This window comes from Natator depressus, chromosome 3, assembly GCF_965152275.1.
Source record: "Natator depressus isolate rNatDep1 chromosome 3, rNatDep2.hap1, whole genome shotgun sequence".
Classification (NCBI taxonomy): Eukaryota; Metazoa; Chordata; order Testudines; family Cheloniidae; genus Natator; species Natator depressus.
Window position 1 is genome coordinate 197723131 of NC_134236.1, and position 14153 is coordinate 197737283.

Below are 14153 nucleotides of genomic sequence, written 5' to 3' on the forward strand. Positions count from 1 at the left end.
GTGCTGTGTAAAATGTAAACTACTAAAAAATGAGGGGAAAATTTAAAAAAGGTTTGACAAGGTAAGGAAACTGTTTCTGTGCTTGTTTCATTTTAATTAAGATGGTTAAAAGCAGCATTTTTTTCTGCATAGTCAAGTTTCAAAGCTGTGTTATGTCAATGTTCAGTTATAAACTTTTGAAAGAATAACCATAACATTTTGTTCACAGTTACAAACATTTCAGAGTTACGAACAACCTCCATTCCCAAGGTGTTCGTAACTCTGAGGTTCTACTGTAGGTAAGCCAGCTTAGCTTCTGAGATTGACGTGGGTAAGATTCTTCTGTTGACCTAGCTACTGCTGTTTATGGGGGTGGATTAACGACATCAATGCAAAAATCCCTTCCATCGAGGTAAGAAGTGTCTATACTGTGGTGCTACAGCAGCATAGCTGCAGCACCTGTAGTACAGATGTATCTGCAGGTTTGGAAAGGGTGGGGCAGACAGAGTAAAGATGGAGACTCTTGGATGAAGGAGGGTATGGGCTTGCTAGGCCGATGTAAGTTGTTTTTGTCCTGTTGCATTCCTGTAATTTAGGAGGAAAGTCTATATGACTTCGCTTGTGGTGAAGCTTAAGATTAGATGACACTAAATATGCATGTAGGCGGTTGTTTTAAAATGCCTTTTTTCCTCTAATGCTTTTTTCAGACTATTAAATAAAAATGCTGTGTTTTAAGAAGCCTGTTGTCAGTATCACAGATTCTGGAAGAGAGGAAATATACGTGTTTAAAACCCAGTTGAACCTTCAGGATGATAACTGGTTGGCACAATGTACCCGGATCTTGGTCTCGGTGGAGAAGACTCATGAGGTTCCATGAAGAAACAGGCCAAGAGTAAGGGGCCATACACCTGAGTGGCGTGAGGAATACACCCAGATCTGAAAGGGGGCAGACCTGTAATCATGGCAAGCTGATCAGGGTTTCTAATATGAAAGACACTATACTACATGTGGCAGTGACTTCAACTTGGAATGGCTGAGCTAAAGCTCTAGTGACTGATCAGCCTTTGTATACTAAAATCTACAGCGATTAAGTGATGCTACAGGTCCCTCTTAAATACCTTCCTAAGATAGTGATAGTGTTGCACCGTTATCATCCTACCAACGCTATATCTGTATGTTCAGTCTAGTGAAACCCTTCTTCACAAAAAATCCCTTGTATTTTATCTGAAGAAACTTTTAAAAAACCCTAATTTAAAGGTTTATTGGAAACTGTCTCCAAGAGAGACCTGTAATTCTTTTTGGTTGCGTCTTTTTTTTTTTTTTTTTTTTGGTAAGCCTAGCAGACCTGCAGCTTATGGTTGATTTTAAGGGCTGTTCTCTAAGGTAAGAATACTAAATGGTTCAGATTCTTTCTGTATTACATCTCTAAGAGCTTGTCTACACTTACATTTTATAGTGCTCTAAAAAATCACCCCCCTGAGCTCAGCAAGTTTGAGCGCTGTAAAGCGCTAGTGTGGACAGGCTCTGAGCGCTGGGAGCTATTCCCCTTGTGGAGGTGAATTACCAGGAGCGCTGGGAGAGCATGTGACCACACTCCCGCTCCCACAGCAGCGCTTTGAAGTTTCTAGTGTAGACATAGCTTAAGATACAGTCTTTCCTATCTATCCACAGTGTTAACTCTCATCCAGACTTTTGTCATTTCATGTCTCAAATTACTGGAACATTCTTTTCCTTGCACACCTTGACAAATACAATCTTGCCCAACCCAGCCATTCAGAATGCTGCTGCAAAGATCACTTTACTAGCCCATCACTTTGACTATGTCACTCCTCTCTTTGATTCCTTTCAGTGACTCCCTCTTTACTGTGTCAAACAAACAATTTGTAAGCACCTAGAAGATAATAGGGTGATAAGTAATAACCATTATGGATTTGTCAAGAACAATTAGGTAAGACCAACCTAATTTCCTTCTTTGACCGGCCTACTGGCATAGTGGATAGGAGGGAGGCAGTAGTTAGGATATGTCTTGATTTTGATGAAGGTTTTTGACATAGTCTGATATGACATTCTCATAAGCAAACTAAGGAAATGTGGTCTATATGAACTTAATGTAAAGTGGGCGCATAACTGGTTGAAAGACAGCACTCAAAGTAGTCATCAGTGGTTTCAGTCATACTGGAAGGATCTATCTCGTGTGGTTCTGCATAGGTCTATCCTGCGTCTGGTACTAGTCGATGTTTTTATTCATGATTTGGAAAATGAAATGGGGGGTATGCTTATAAAATTTGTAGATTACACCAATCTAGAGTGGGTGGAGGAGTGGTTTGCAAGCCCTATCGTGTATGTCTATACAGCAAATAAAAACCTGCAGCTTGCCCATCCCAGCTGACTCTGGCTCACGGGGCTCAGGCTGTGGGGCTGTTTCATTGCTGTGTAGACTTCCAGGCTCCAGCCCGAGCCTGGAAGTCTACACAGCAATGAAATAGCCCCAGAGCTTGAGCCCCACAAGCCCGCGTTGGCTGGCATGAGCCTGCTGCCGGTTTTTCTTTGCTGTGTAGACATACACTTAGAGACCAGGATTAGAATTCAAGACAACCTTGACAAATTGGAGAATTGGTCTGAAATCAACAAAATGAAATTCAATAAAGAAAAGTGCAAAGTACTATACTTAGGAAGGAAAAATCAAATACAAAATGGAGAATAATTGGCTAGGCTCTAGTACTATTATAAAGGGTCTGGGGTTATAGTGGATCACAAATTAAATGTGAAGCAATAATGTGATGCAAGTGTCGAAAATATTTAAAAAGAGACTCTCAATCTGGAGTATATTAACTGGAGTGTAGTATGTAAGACACAGGAGGTTATTGTCCTGTTCTTCTCAGCCCTGGTGTTGCCTTAGCTGGCGTACTGTGTCTAGTTTTGGCTGCCACACTTTAAGAAAGATGTGGACAAATTGGAGAGAGTCCAGAGGAGAGCAACAAAAAAGATAAATGGTTTAGAAAACCTGACCTATGAGGAAAGGTTAAAAAAACTAGACTTGTTTAGTCTTAAGAGAAGAAGACTGAGGGGGTACCTGAGTCTTCAAATAAGATAAGGCCTATTATAAAGAGGATGATGATCAGTTCTCTATGTCCACTGAAGGTAGGACAAGAAGTAATTGCCTTAATCTATAGCAAGGCAGATTTAAGTTAGCTATTGGGAGAAACTTTCTACCTTTAAGGATCGTTAAATATTAGAATAGGCTTCCAAGGGAAGTCATGGAATTCCCATCATAGGAGGTTTTTAAGAACAGGTTAGACAAACATCTGTCAAGGATAGTCTTAGTCCTGCCTCAACATGGGTGGGGAGGTGGACTAAATGACCTCACAAGGTCCCTTCCAGCTCTCCCTATGTTTCTATGATTCTGTAAGCTGCTTGTTTTCACTTTCAGGGCTATTCATACCTGTTCTCACTCTGCCTATCATCTCTCACACACTATTGAGATATGCACTCCCATCTCTGATTGGCCCATGATACAGCTTCCATTGTCCACTTGTTAAATTTTAAAACAAGCATTTTTGTGCTTTCTCCCATGCTGCATTTCACACTTGGAAGCTCTCCCTGTAAACATCCGCATATCTACCTCATTATCCTCCTTCAAATCTCTCAAGAGTTAGAACTGTTTGGGAAGAGAGTTTTTGCTGATTATTGTTTGGAGGTTTGTGTCTGTGTGGGAGAGGAGGGGAGAACCACAAGAGGAGCAGAGAGAAGTAAGTTCCATATGCAACATGAACATTCAGTGGGAGCGTAGCCCTGTGAAAAGCTAAGAGAGAATGCTTTTGGACGAAGTGCTGGCTGAAAGGTGCTTGGAGCTGTGATTGGAGAAACTATCCCCTATTTATTTCCTGCTGTATTCAGGGAAACAAGACTTTGTACTTTCTTTGCAAGTAGCAGGATTGCATCAAAGATAACTGAATCCATCATCAAAATAATTTCAGAGCCGTGAATTTTGGGTAGCCACTTGCGCCAAAAAGAGGCAATGTGCACGTTCTCTAGGCTCTCACCTTTGCTTCAATTTTTGTCTATAAATCAGGTTCAAGATTATGTCTAATAGTTCTAACTCCAATAGATAGCTTTTTCCATCTCCTACCAACTTTCTCAGGGTAGCGTTTGTTTCCTCTGGTTGGTTCAGTGAGAGCTCTGATCTTATATGTTAAACACAAACCCTCTCAAATAAAAAAAATATGCTTTGAGGGATTTTAACCTGGCATATAAACTAATTGCCAATGACAGTTAATTCTCTCTACGCTTTTCTCTTAGCGATGTAGGCTAGTATTTTCAAAGAATCCCGGGCAAATAAAGTGCCCAAATCACATTGAAGATAGCTGTTTCTCCAGGATTTGGCAGTGATCACAACTGTATTTTTATAGAAGATGAAATTACTTATCTGTAACTGCTGTTCTCTGAAGATCTGTGTTGTGATTGCCATTTTCACTGCTCTTCCCAGAGAGGTTTGAGGATTGTGTTAACTTTTTCTCATTGTGTGCTTTTTTTTTTTTTTTTTTTAAGGGCAATATTTTCCTCTTGCTGATAGAGGTCCTGATGTCTGGAGTACATGTGTATATTCCATTTCACGAATGATAGGGGAAGCTCTTTGCTGGGGAAAAAAAGAGAGATTCAGAATGGGAGTTTTGCCCTTATTTGTATGTGTAATCCAGTGGCGTTGCATGCATGTAAATCACTGAAGAGTATTGCCAATTATAAAGAGTTTTGGAAATATAATTGCATGTTCTTGTGAACTTAGTAATTTGTGCTTTATGATTAAATGTAATAGTTTAATCTTTTTTATAATTTCCTTTATCATTTTAATTTTTCATTCACTGCCAATTGATAAAATTATTCAAATGTAGTTTGTATGACAGCTTTTAATACCATGACATTAGGCTGGCCTTGAAACACAAAATAGTAAATCATGGCCATTTACTGCTAAAACTAGCAGGTTTCATTTTGAAGGTGATAATATTAATTTCTCTTTAGAAGTAAGATTTAAAGAAGCAGGCACAATTCAGTTGTCATGTTAGGTCAGCCTACATGTGTGTTCCGTATGTAGAGCCTGGTTTTATTGTATTACGGTGTTATATTTATTGTCTTCAGTATTGTCTCAGTCAATTCTAGTATTTGCCATTATTGTAAACTTTTGAAAATCTTTCTTAATTAATTTCCATTTGTGTCTGTAGCAGAATGTTTAAAAGATGGAATACTAATGAAAAGGGAAACGGGAAAATCCATGTTTAGCTGGAAAAAAATAAACCCCAAGAAATGCTTAAACATATGTGGAATGTATGTTTTATTGGTAACAGAAAACTAGTGTCACAGGTTTGTGGTATGGCAAGGCTGCTTAGTTAACTTCCCTGCCATAAAGAACAGTACTTGCATAGGTCTCCCACATGACTGCCATTGCGGTTCTTATGGGATCTGTGCTAAGTCTGTCTAGGAGAGATTATTCTAACAGAAGTGTCTTTGGGAGATGGGGAAAGAGAAGTCTACATTAATGGTCACAGTGCGTGCAGTGTTTTAGATGTGAAAATCAAGCTGTACAATATACTATGTGTATTCAGCAAGATAGGGTCATGTACATAGCAAAAATCAAAAAGCCAGGTTACGTATCTTATTTTTACTATAAAAGTCCCATGTCTGACCATTAGAATGAGTACAATATCGCCTAACACAAAGCCATGTTAGTCCACAGGAATTACATCAATAGAATCTTGCTACACCTGAATCTTAAATAAGAAACCCCATGGACTTTCAGCTTAACAGTAAACATTGACATCTGCAGCCACTAACAATGAAGAAGAATATCCTAATATTGCAAGTTTCCCAAGACCTAAATATAATAGCAGATATATACCAAAAGCTTCCAGAAATGAGTCAGGCTTTCTTAATTCAAATCTTTAAAGGGTTTGAACAGATTATTTGTACTTTATATCTTGATACATAAATGGCAAGCTGACTGCACCAGGAGGAGTGAATAAGAAAAACAACTTAATGAGGTTATAGGTTTGCAGGGACATCTGGATGGGATCTATTTAAGAATCTAGAGAGAATTTCAGTGTTCTCCAAAAATGAGGGAAAGGTGTTTCGCTTTCTCAGGACTTATAAATATTAAAAATATTGACAAAAGTCAGAACTTCTATCTGACTTTGTATAGGTAGCTATTAACTCTCGGGGAAACTCCCTTTTAAAAATAATACTATGGGATAGTCCATGGCACTTCCTGTGTCACACAATCACCTTTGATGCTTTCCAAATGATCTTCAAGCATAAGAGACTTTTCAGAAGGGGATTAGAAAGTTCTCAGATTTGAGTATGACACATAGCTTTATTAAGTGGGTTTGGACAAACTTTAAAAGGCATTCATTCTCCTCAAACCTATCGGTCTTGTTTATTTAGAGGTTTTAGAGCAAAACAAAGGTACTGTGGACTAGTGGATGCTCTTGCAGCTTAATTTCTTATAACCACTCTCCTGCCACGTGAACTCCTGCCTTGTTCACTCATTTGTCACTGGCCCTAATTCCTGCTCAGTATCTGTGGGAGCCTTTAGGTGGTCATGTTTTCAAGCTTTTCTCCACAACAACAAGGACTAGAAATTTTATTTTTTTTTTTTAAGGAAAGCAGAGATTCTCTCCTAATTACATGAGTCCAGGAGCTAGAGCTTTAAGAAAAAATCTCATTGCAAGACTCATGATAAAAATCATAACAGTTAACAATAGGGAGAGGCAGAAATGTCTAGATCACTACCCAATGTCGCCATATGTGAATAAGAGGGTTATGCTCTAGGCAACATCTCTGTTAGTCCTCCCAGCTGGATAGCTGTGGTGAGTCCTCGAGGTCTGTAACCATGGGGGACCTCGCCTAGAGTGGTCCTAACCGTAAATATCTATCCTAGAGTTGTCTCAGTTCTCCAAATCAGGAAATACAAGGTTGCAATGAGGAAAGCTAAGAAAGCAGCAAAACATAAGTGCATGTTGGCTAGATCATGGGACTTTAGTTTGGGGACTGGATGTGGTTGAAGGAAGGGATCTCTCCAGGCAGGAAAGTGAATGGATGTAGAGAGAAACTAAACACTTCTCATCTTTAGCAAATTTCTAACTTAAAAAGTGTCCTAAACGTGTATCAAAATCCTAGTCGGAGTCTGTCCTCTGAATTTCATTAATCAGGCCCAGTAGAAGGTTCATCTCGTGAGCTGTTGTCCTTGCAGAGGCAATGCTTACTCTACTAACAGTGACTCTCAGGGGAACGTGACAAGTCTTGGGCTGTCCATATTTGCGGCAACTTCGGGAAATACCAAGAAGTTTATGGGTGAAAGATTGGGGGAGGGAATTCAGTTAGCATATGAAAACAGATTAATACAGCACAGGTTTAGTAGTGTTTGGAAAATGAATGAATTATATTGTGACCCAGGTTTTTCTCGGTAAAGGGTACGATAAGCTGTTTGAACTTTAACGTGAGAGCCGCTGAATTTTGCAATGAGAGCTTTTCACTATGCTCGGATTCCCCCTCCCCAAAGAGATATGAGGGTTGTGCTATGCTATGAACTATAGTCCACAATTTACTTCTTAACTAGTGTTTGACTGTGAACTAAGAAAAACACCAAAAATCATAGGGACAGGTCAGATTATGGTACTGTGCTAAGCTGGGGCCATTGTGGGTAATGTCAGGCTTCTGGAATGCCAGTAGGAGGACACAGTGCTCTTTTGCCGTTCCCTTGGCACTTAGTAATAGCCGGAAACAGAGCATGAATACGTATAGTTGGGTAATGATGCTGGTGCTTCCCCGACCCTTCACAGCATGCTCTACTCCACAAACTAAACTCCATTGGGCCCCCCATTTCTGATGCAGATTTAGCAAAGTCCCGCTCTAACAAACTCCATTGTCGGTTTTTCAGTTGCACACTTTTTACATCCTTGCTAAACTGCAAAATTGAGTAATCTATGGTTGGTAGGTTTAAAATGATCCTAGTGTAAACTGGCCTGTCACTATTTTAATTACCTTTCCATTATGATGATGAACTAAAGTAAACTTCAGTTTCCTGAAGTTTCCAGGTGCCAGAAACAGTTACATTTGTCTGTGATAATACATAAACCTAAAAATTATTGTAATGTGAAACAGTGGAGCACACGAACAAGACTTATCTTTTTATCAGAAACTGATAATCAGTTTCACATTAAGATTACTTACTTATTTTGGAAACCTGCTGAAGTATGTTTGAGTCATTGCAATATACATAAACTTAACTTCCACAGAAATGAGCTGATTTTGATGGCTAGATTACAGGTGAGCGAAACACAGATTTGAACCCAAAACATTTATACTGTAAGATCTAGAAAAGATTAGAAGATTCTCCACCACATCACTTATTTCATCTGGAGCTCCTGCATTAGTCTGTTGTACATAATAGTTTCCAGGTTTGGGTAGAGAAGGAGACAGTGCAAAGCCTGCAATAATACATGATCTAATACTTATCAGCTTCCCCATTTTGTTACTTTCTCAAGCCCTCAAAATTCTAAGTAATCCATCCCCAAAGTAATATAGTAAATCCTTTCCCCAACCTTTGCCCTGTCAAAGAGTAGGTGATGTATTGTATAATAAATTCTCCTGTTGAAAAATAGATGTAGCTGTATTGAAAACTGAAGTAACAAATGTTTCCTTTTAAAATTGGGAAAATATTCTTCTCATTACTTATCTGTCCCTACAGACTGCTAGCATGTGATGTGTTGAAAGATTTCCAAATGCACATCTAGCAACACTCTGTAAGTTTACTGCTTTATTAATAGGTTGACATGAATGCTAAAAAAAAAAAAAAAAATCACTGTTAATCCTTGGGGATGTGTGGTATGGTAGTAGTATTGAAAGTTAGTTTTCCTTGTAGTTGATCCTCTATCTCTCCAAATTCAGATTTCCCAGGAATGTCAGTGGGCTGCAGATGTCCTATAACGCACTTTCAGTTTTCTGTTTTTCTCAGCCTTTTGTAACAAACTTGATGTGCCGGAGGTCTTTAAGAAAATTTTTCCCCTTGAGAATGACTGTCTTATACATCTTGTTTAAAGATGGTTAATCTCATTTTGAGGCCGGTTTTAGGAGTTGCATCAAAATCTTGAATTAGTAAACATCTGCTTGCACTCAAAAAGTTGGAGACACATGGGCTTGTCTTGGTGAATTTTCTAATTACTTTACTCGATCTCAGATTTTTACTTTTTTTCATCATATAGCATAAAATGTGTGTGTTTTTTTTTTTTAAAACGCTACAGACTATTTTGCCTAAGAAAAGGAGTAAAGATATTCCTCCATCACTCATTTTACTGCAGCATCTGGTTTTGGGGTTTTTTTATAGTTTGTTGTAAAAGCACTACCTCTTGCAATGATAAAATGTTCATTAGTAAAATTCTCTAATTTGATTTCAAATAATTATTCAAACTACTAGTCACACATAAACAAATGGTTGTGGGCTTAGTTTTCCTTAATTAGGGTTGATTGCATTTGTCACCAGATAAGAATAGAGCCAGAGTTTGTTTAGAGAATGAAGAAAACAAACCTCTATGAAGAATAAGAAAGGAAGTTGTTGAGGAAGAAATTTCAGTGAAGGATTAGAAATTATTACTCATGTTTTAACAGAAATTTTAGGATTTCTTCTATTTTAAGAACATGGTACAGGAGAAACTGTTCAAAATCTTGTTTCCTTTCCCCTTTTTCTACTGTTACTAAATATGGGTACCCAAACTGTGGCCTGTGGACAAAATGCATTCTGTAGCACCCCCATGGATTTTCCATGTCTTTTTATACTGTACTGTATCTTGCATACATAGGGGAGAATATCTCAGTTCCATTTTGGGCAGGGGTTTTCTGGCATAGGAAGTAACATGGCAATGTTAGAATGGTCTCACGAATAACTGCTTGCAGCAGAGTATATCAGTTCATATTGTATTATCATAGTGAGGGATGCTGCTTGCGCCTTTCCTGTTTTCTGGGAACCTTACATTTTAAAGGGGATTTTCTTGTTGATTAAGAAGTTGACAGGATCCATGGAAGTATTTCCCCGTTTCCTCCCTTTGTGCTCTCATGGGTTGCCTCCTTGTACTATGTAACCTATGTTTTTAAAAAGAACAGGAGTACTTGTGGCACCTTAGAGACTAACAAATTTATTAGAGCATAAGCTTTCGTGGGCTACAGCCCACTTCATCGGATGCATAGACTGGAACATCTAGTAAGAAGATATACACACATACATGCAGAGAAGGTGGAAGTTGCCATACAAACTGTCAGAGGCTACTTAATTAAGATGAGCTATTATCAGCAGGAGAAAAAAAATTTCTAGTGTAGACCTGGCCTATATGATTCCACATTCAAGCAATCTCGTTACTTTCATTTAAATTTCAGTTAAATTAATTAAATTCAGTTAACAAATCTTTAATTTGTTTAAAGACTTGTTGGAAACACCTCTATCAAATTGTCTGAAATATCTCTCAGTGGAGTTTCTCCCATACTAAATTTCTTTTCCATGTTTTGCTGGTAATGCCTAATGAGTTCTTTAAAATCTGCATTAATATACCTGAAGTTTGTCTGTTTGGCTTAATAAGAAGCTAAGAATAAGGGGCTGTATGGCTCACTTAAAGGAAACATGCTGGAAGGCTGGCACTACATGTGTACTTTCTGAGCTGCCAGGACTTGGAGCACTATAATGAAGTTACTGTCCTTATTTCCAGGCTAACTTTTGCTACAAGTTACTTCCACAGTGCCCCACACAATAGAGTAATAGAGGAAAGACCAGAAGACCACTGATTTTCTATTGATCTGTTTTAAATGTTGAAATTTTTAAAGTTTAAAAACACTCTAAGTCTTTTTAAATTACTGCAGCCTATCTTTTGAATGTACAAGCTAGAGTTAACTGGACGTTATTCTTATCTCTGTATCTTTGGGGCTAATTTGTGTATTCAGTGTTGTATGCAAAAATAGGATTGTGCTGATTTACTCCCAGGGAGCAGATATGTTGAGTAAGAATGCTCCATTTTCAGTCTCTTTTCGGAGTAGAATCACACAGTAAAAATGTGAACAAAATATAAACCAGTGCACTGGTGTCTGCCAGAGTCTGCAGTCAGGCTGAAACAGATACTGAGTCTGAAATTCTGAAGCCTAACCATTAAATATGAGCATTTAACGTTTTCACTGATCATATGAAAATCTGCACAATATACTTTGTTGCATCTTACTTTAGCATTACAGAGCTCAGGTTGTAGGCTGAGTTTGGGAGAGTGCCGTCAGTTATTTCTCTTCCCCATCTGAACCATGTTTGAGCTGTTTGTTTTTCTGGCATGTTAGCCTTTGGTCTCAATGGGTATTATGAGCTTCATACAAATATAGAGAAAATACTTGGGATTATTCTTTCTACGTGCTTAGAAAATATGATGTACTAATTACCCTCCAGCAGAGATGGTGGGGACACTGAAGCACAAAGGTTAGGACCTGTGAAGTCAGTGGGAGTCTTTCCATTTACTTCAGCACGTTTTGGATCGGACTCTAAAAATGATTTACCCATGACCAGATCAAGTTAATAGCAGTGCTGGGAATAAAACTCAAGAGTTTCTGGCTCCAAGCCTGGTGATCAGTCCATTAATTTATGCTGCCTTTTGAAGAGTCAAAGCAACGATGGTAACTTGTAGTAAGTGCAATATTTTAATACTGTAGAATAATAAGAATGTTCATGCCCTTATTTAAAAAAGAAATCCTGAAGCACTATCAACAGTTAATTCATTCGACTGGTGATTTGAGTCAGTACCGGGTTTACAATGGCGCTGGGCCCCACACTAAGAAAGGGCCGTGGTGCCCATACCGTGGCCCTACCCCCACTTGGCCTCTTCCCCTCGAGGCCCTGCCCAACGCTTGCTCCTCTCTGCCCCATCCCTGCCTCGCCCCCTAATCATGCCTCTCTCCCTTGCCCCCCCCCCCCGAGTGAGCAGCAGGCGTGGCTTCAGGGGAAAGAGGCTGAATGGTGATGGGGCCTCAGGACAGAGCGGGGAGGTGGGGCCCACAAAAGGTTAATTCGGCCCTGATTTGAGTTATCTGTGTCAGTAGCCCTTACTATTACCCCACCCATTTATTTCAATGAATCTGTTTTCTCAGTTTGTAAAACACCATGAATGTAGGTTATCTTATTTGAGCTTGTGAGGTGATAGACTTATTTCTCTGTACCAGTGAGGGAAGAGCATCTTGCTAAAGCCAGAGTTTTAAGCTCTGAAGCAGCAGGGTAGAAGCCTTTTGCGTTGAAATCACATATGGGCTTTGTAGCCGCCAAGCTTTAGAGGCCTTGGAATTTGTGGGAAGAACCACAGAAATTGTGCATTTTGACTAGTTTATAAAAAAGTAAGCTGTCAGTCCAATTGCTGTCATTAGTTTTGCACTCACGATGCAAAATCTAAGTTTGTGATAGTAGAGAAGAAAAACTTTTAGAGCTGCTTTCCAAAATGAATCAACAGATAAAATTGCATTTTATTGCATATAGAAAGTAAGAAACAATACCGTCATATTTTTAATGACAAAATATTAGCTGTAGTTTATTTGCAGATGCTTGAACCATACATGCTAAGCACCTGTTTTAAAAATCACAATTTCGAGATTGTCATACGTTTCAGTGTGTGACCTCAAGTAAATAGATAAATGTAGGTATAACATGTTTAGCTCCAGCAGTCTGAGGAAATACATAGTACGCTCTTTTTTCCAAAGATCTGTACAGTAGATTTCCTTGATTTTTAGGTTAATGGGATTGTTTTAATTACTTAATAAAAAACATAGGAATACCAGGAAGCCAAAGTAAGATTGCCGTACTCTGGCAGTGAACGGTGTCCTCACTGGAACTGTATGCAGTGGGTCCTTTGTCCTGCTGGCTGGAAGAAAACGGAGGGATCCCTCTGCAATTGGTGGCAGAGAGGAGGAAGGAGGAAGTATACCTGGACAGGGCAGGGAGAAACAGTAAGTGACTGGATTGGGCAAAAAGGGATTGCCCTTCCAGAGGATCTCACTGGCAACACCCACCCTTCTACCCAGGGAATCAGTAGAACTGGGTTTCTTCATGATCTACTGTGGGCATTTATGCTAATCAACCTTTTCCTTGGGGGCTGGAAAGGAACGGCAGAGTGGATTTTTCATCTTCCCCACAGTGGCTCAGGGAGTAGTCAGGAAGTTAGGTTAAAATGTCTCAACTTCGTAACTACAAAAATGGGGTAGATGTCCAGTGCAAGTACTAGTTATGGAAGGGCTATGGTTAATGGATAAATTGGACTGGAACGGGTATTCCCTGATATTTTAAGCGAATGAAATTGTGCCCTAACTAAACCACATTTAGTGCTTCTTGTTTTTCTTCCGGTGTGGCTACAGTTGCATTTTTTGAAAATTATTTGTGGAGTAGAATGGCCACTGTGTGCTTGTAGGGAGGTGGTTTAGATGGAAATATTTGATTTTCATAGAAAATAATACAGATTTTAAAAACAGATTTTCAGTACTAAACATTGGACCTTGTTGTGCCTGAAAAAAAATTAAATGCCTCAAAATTGAAACCCTAATGGTAACAATCTTTGTTCTTGAAGTATACATGTGATGCTTCCATACCAAACAGAAGTAGAATCAGAGGATTGATAATGGGATTTCCTAACAACCAAGGCCAGTAACCAGTGACCTAAATGTAAATGATTTTAAATCATTGTCATCTCTCAGCTGTTCAGGTGGGCTGATATGCTAGCTCTGTAGGAGGCCTATTTCCTCTTTTTTTGCTAACTGGAGCACAGTTGATAGCCCACTTCAGCTTCCCTAGACAGATATAATTGGGGCCTATTTAGACCCTTGCTATCTGATTGATCCTCCCACTGACTAGTGGAATAAAACCTGCCAGCCTGTGGAAGACAGAAGAAGATATGCCCTTAGACATCTTATGCCCCCAAAATATCACAAATTCAGTCTCCTGTCCAAGAAAACATAGTTGTAATAAACATGCAGCATACAACTTGAACTGAACTGTACATGCTAAAGGATCATTGTAGACTTATAGCATACCATAGCAGAAAAAACATAGATGAAAAGACTAGCATATACACCAGAATCATAGGTTAATTAACTTTTCTTCTGGCTTGTCAGTAAATTGCAGAAGG

General features: G+C 39.0%; 1 protein-coding gene across 5 annotated transcripts in view; it reads left to right on the plus strand.

Annotated features, from left to right (window-relative positions):
* TASP1 (taspase 1) overlaps positions 1 to 14153 on the plus strand; it is a 158986-nt gene that overhangs the window by 82507 nt on the left and 62326 nt on the right. The window lies entirely within an intron of this gene.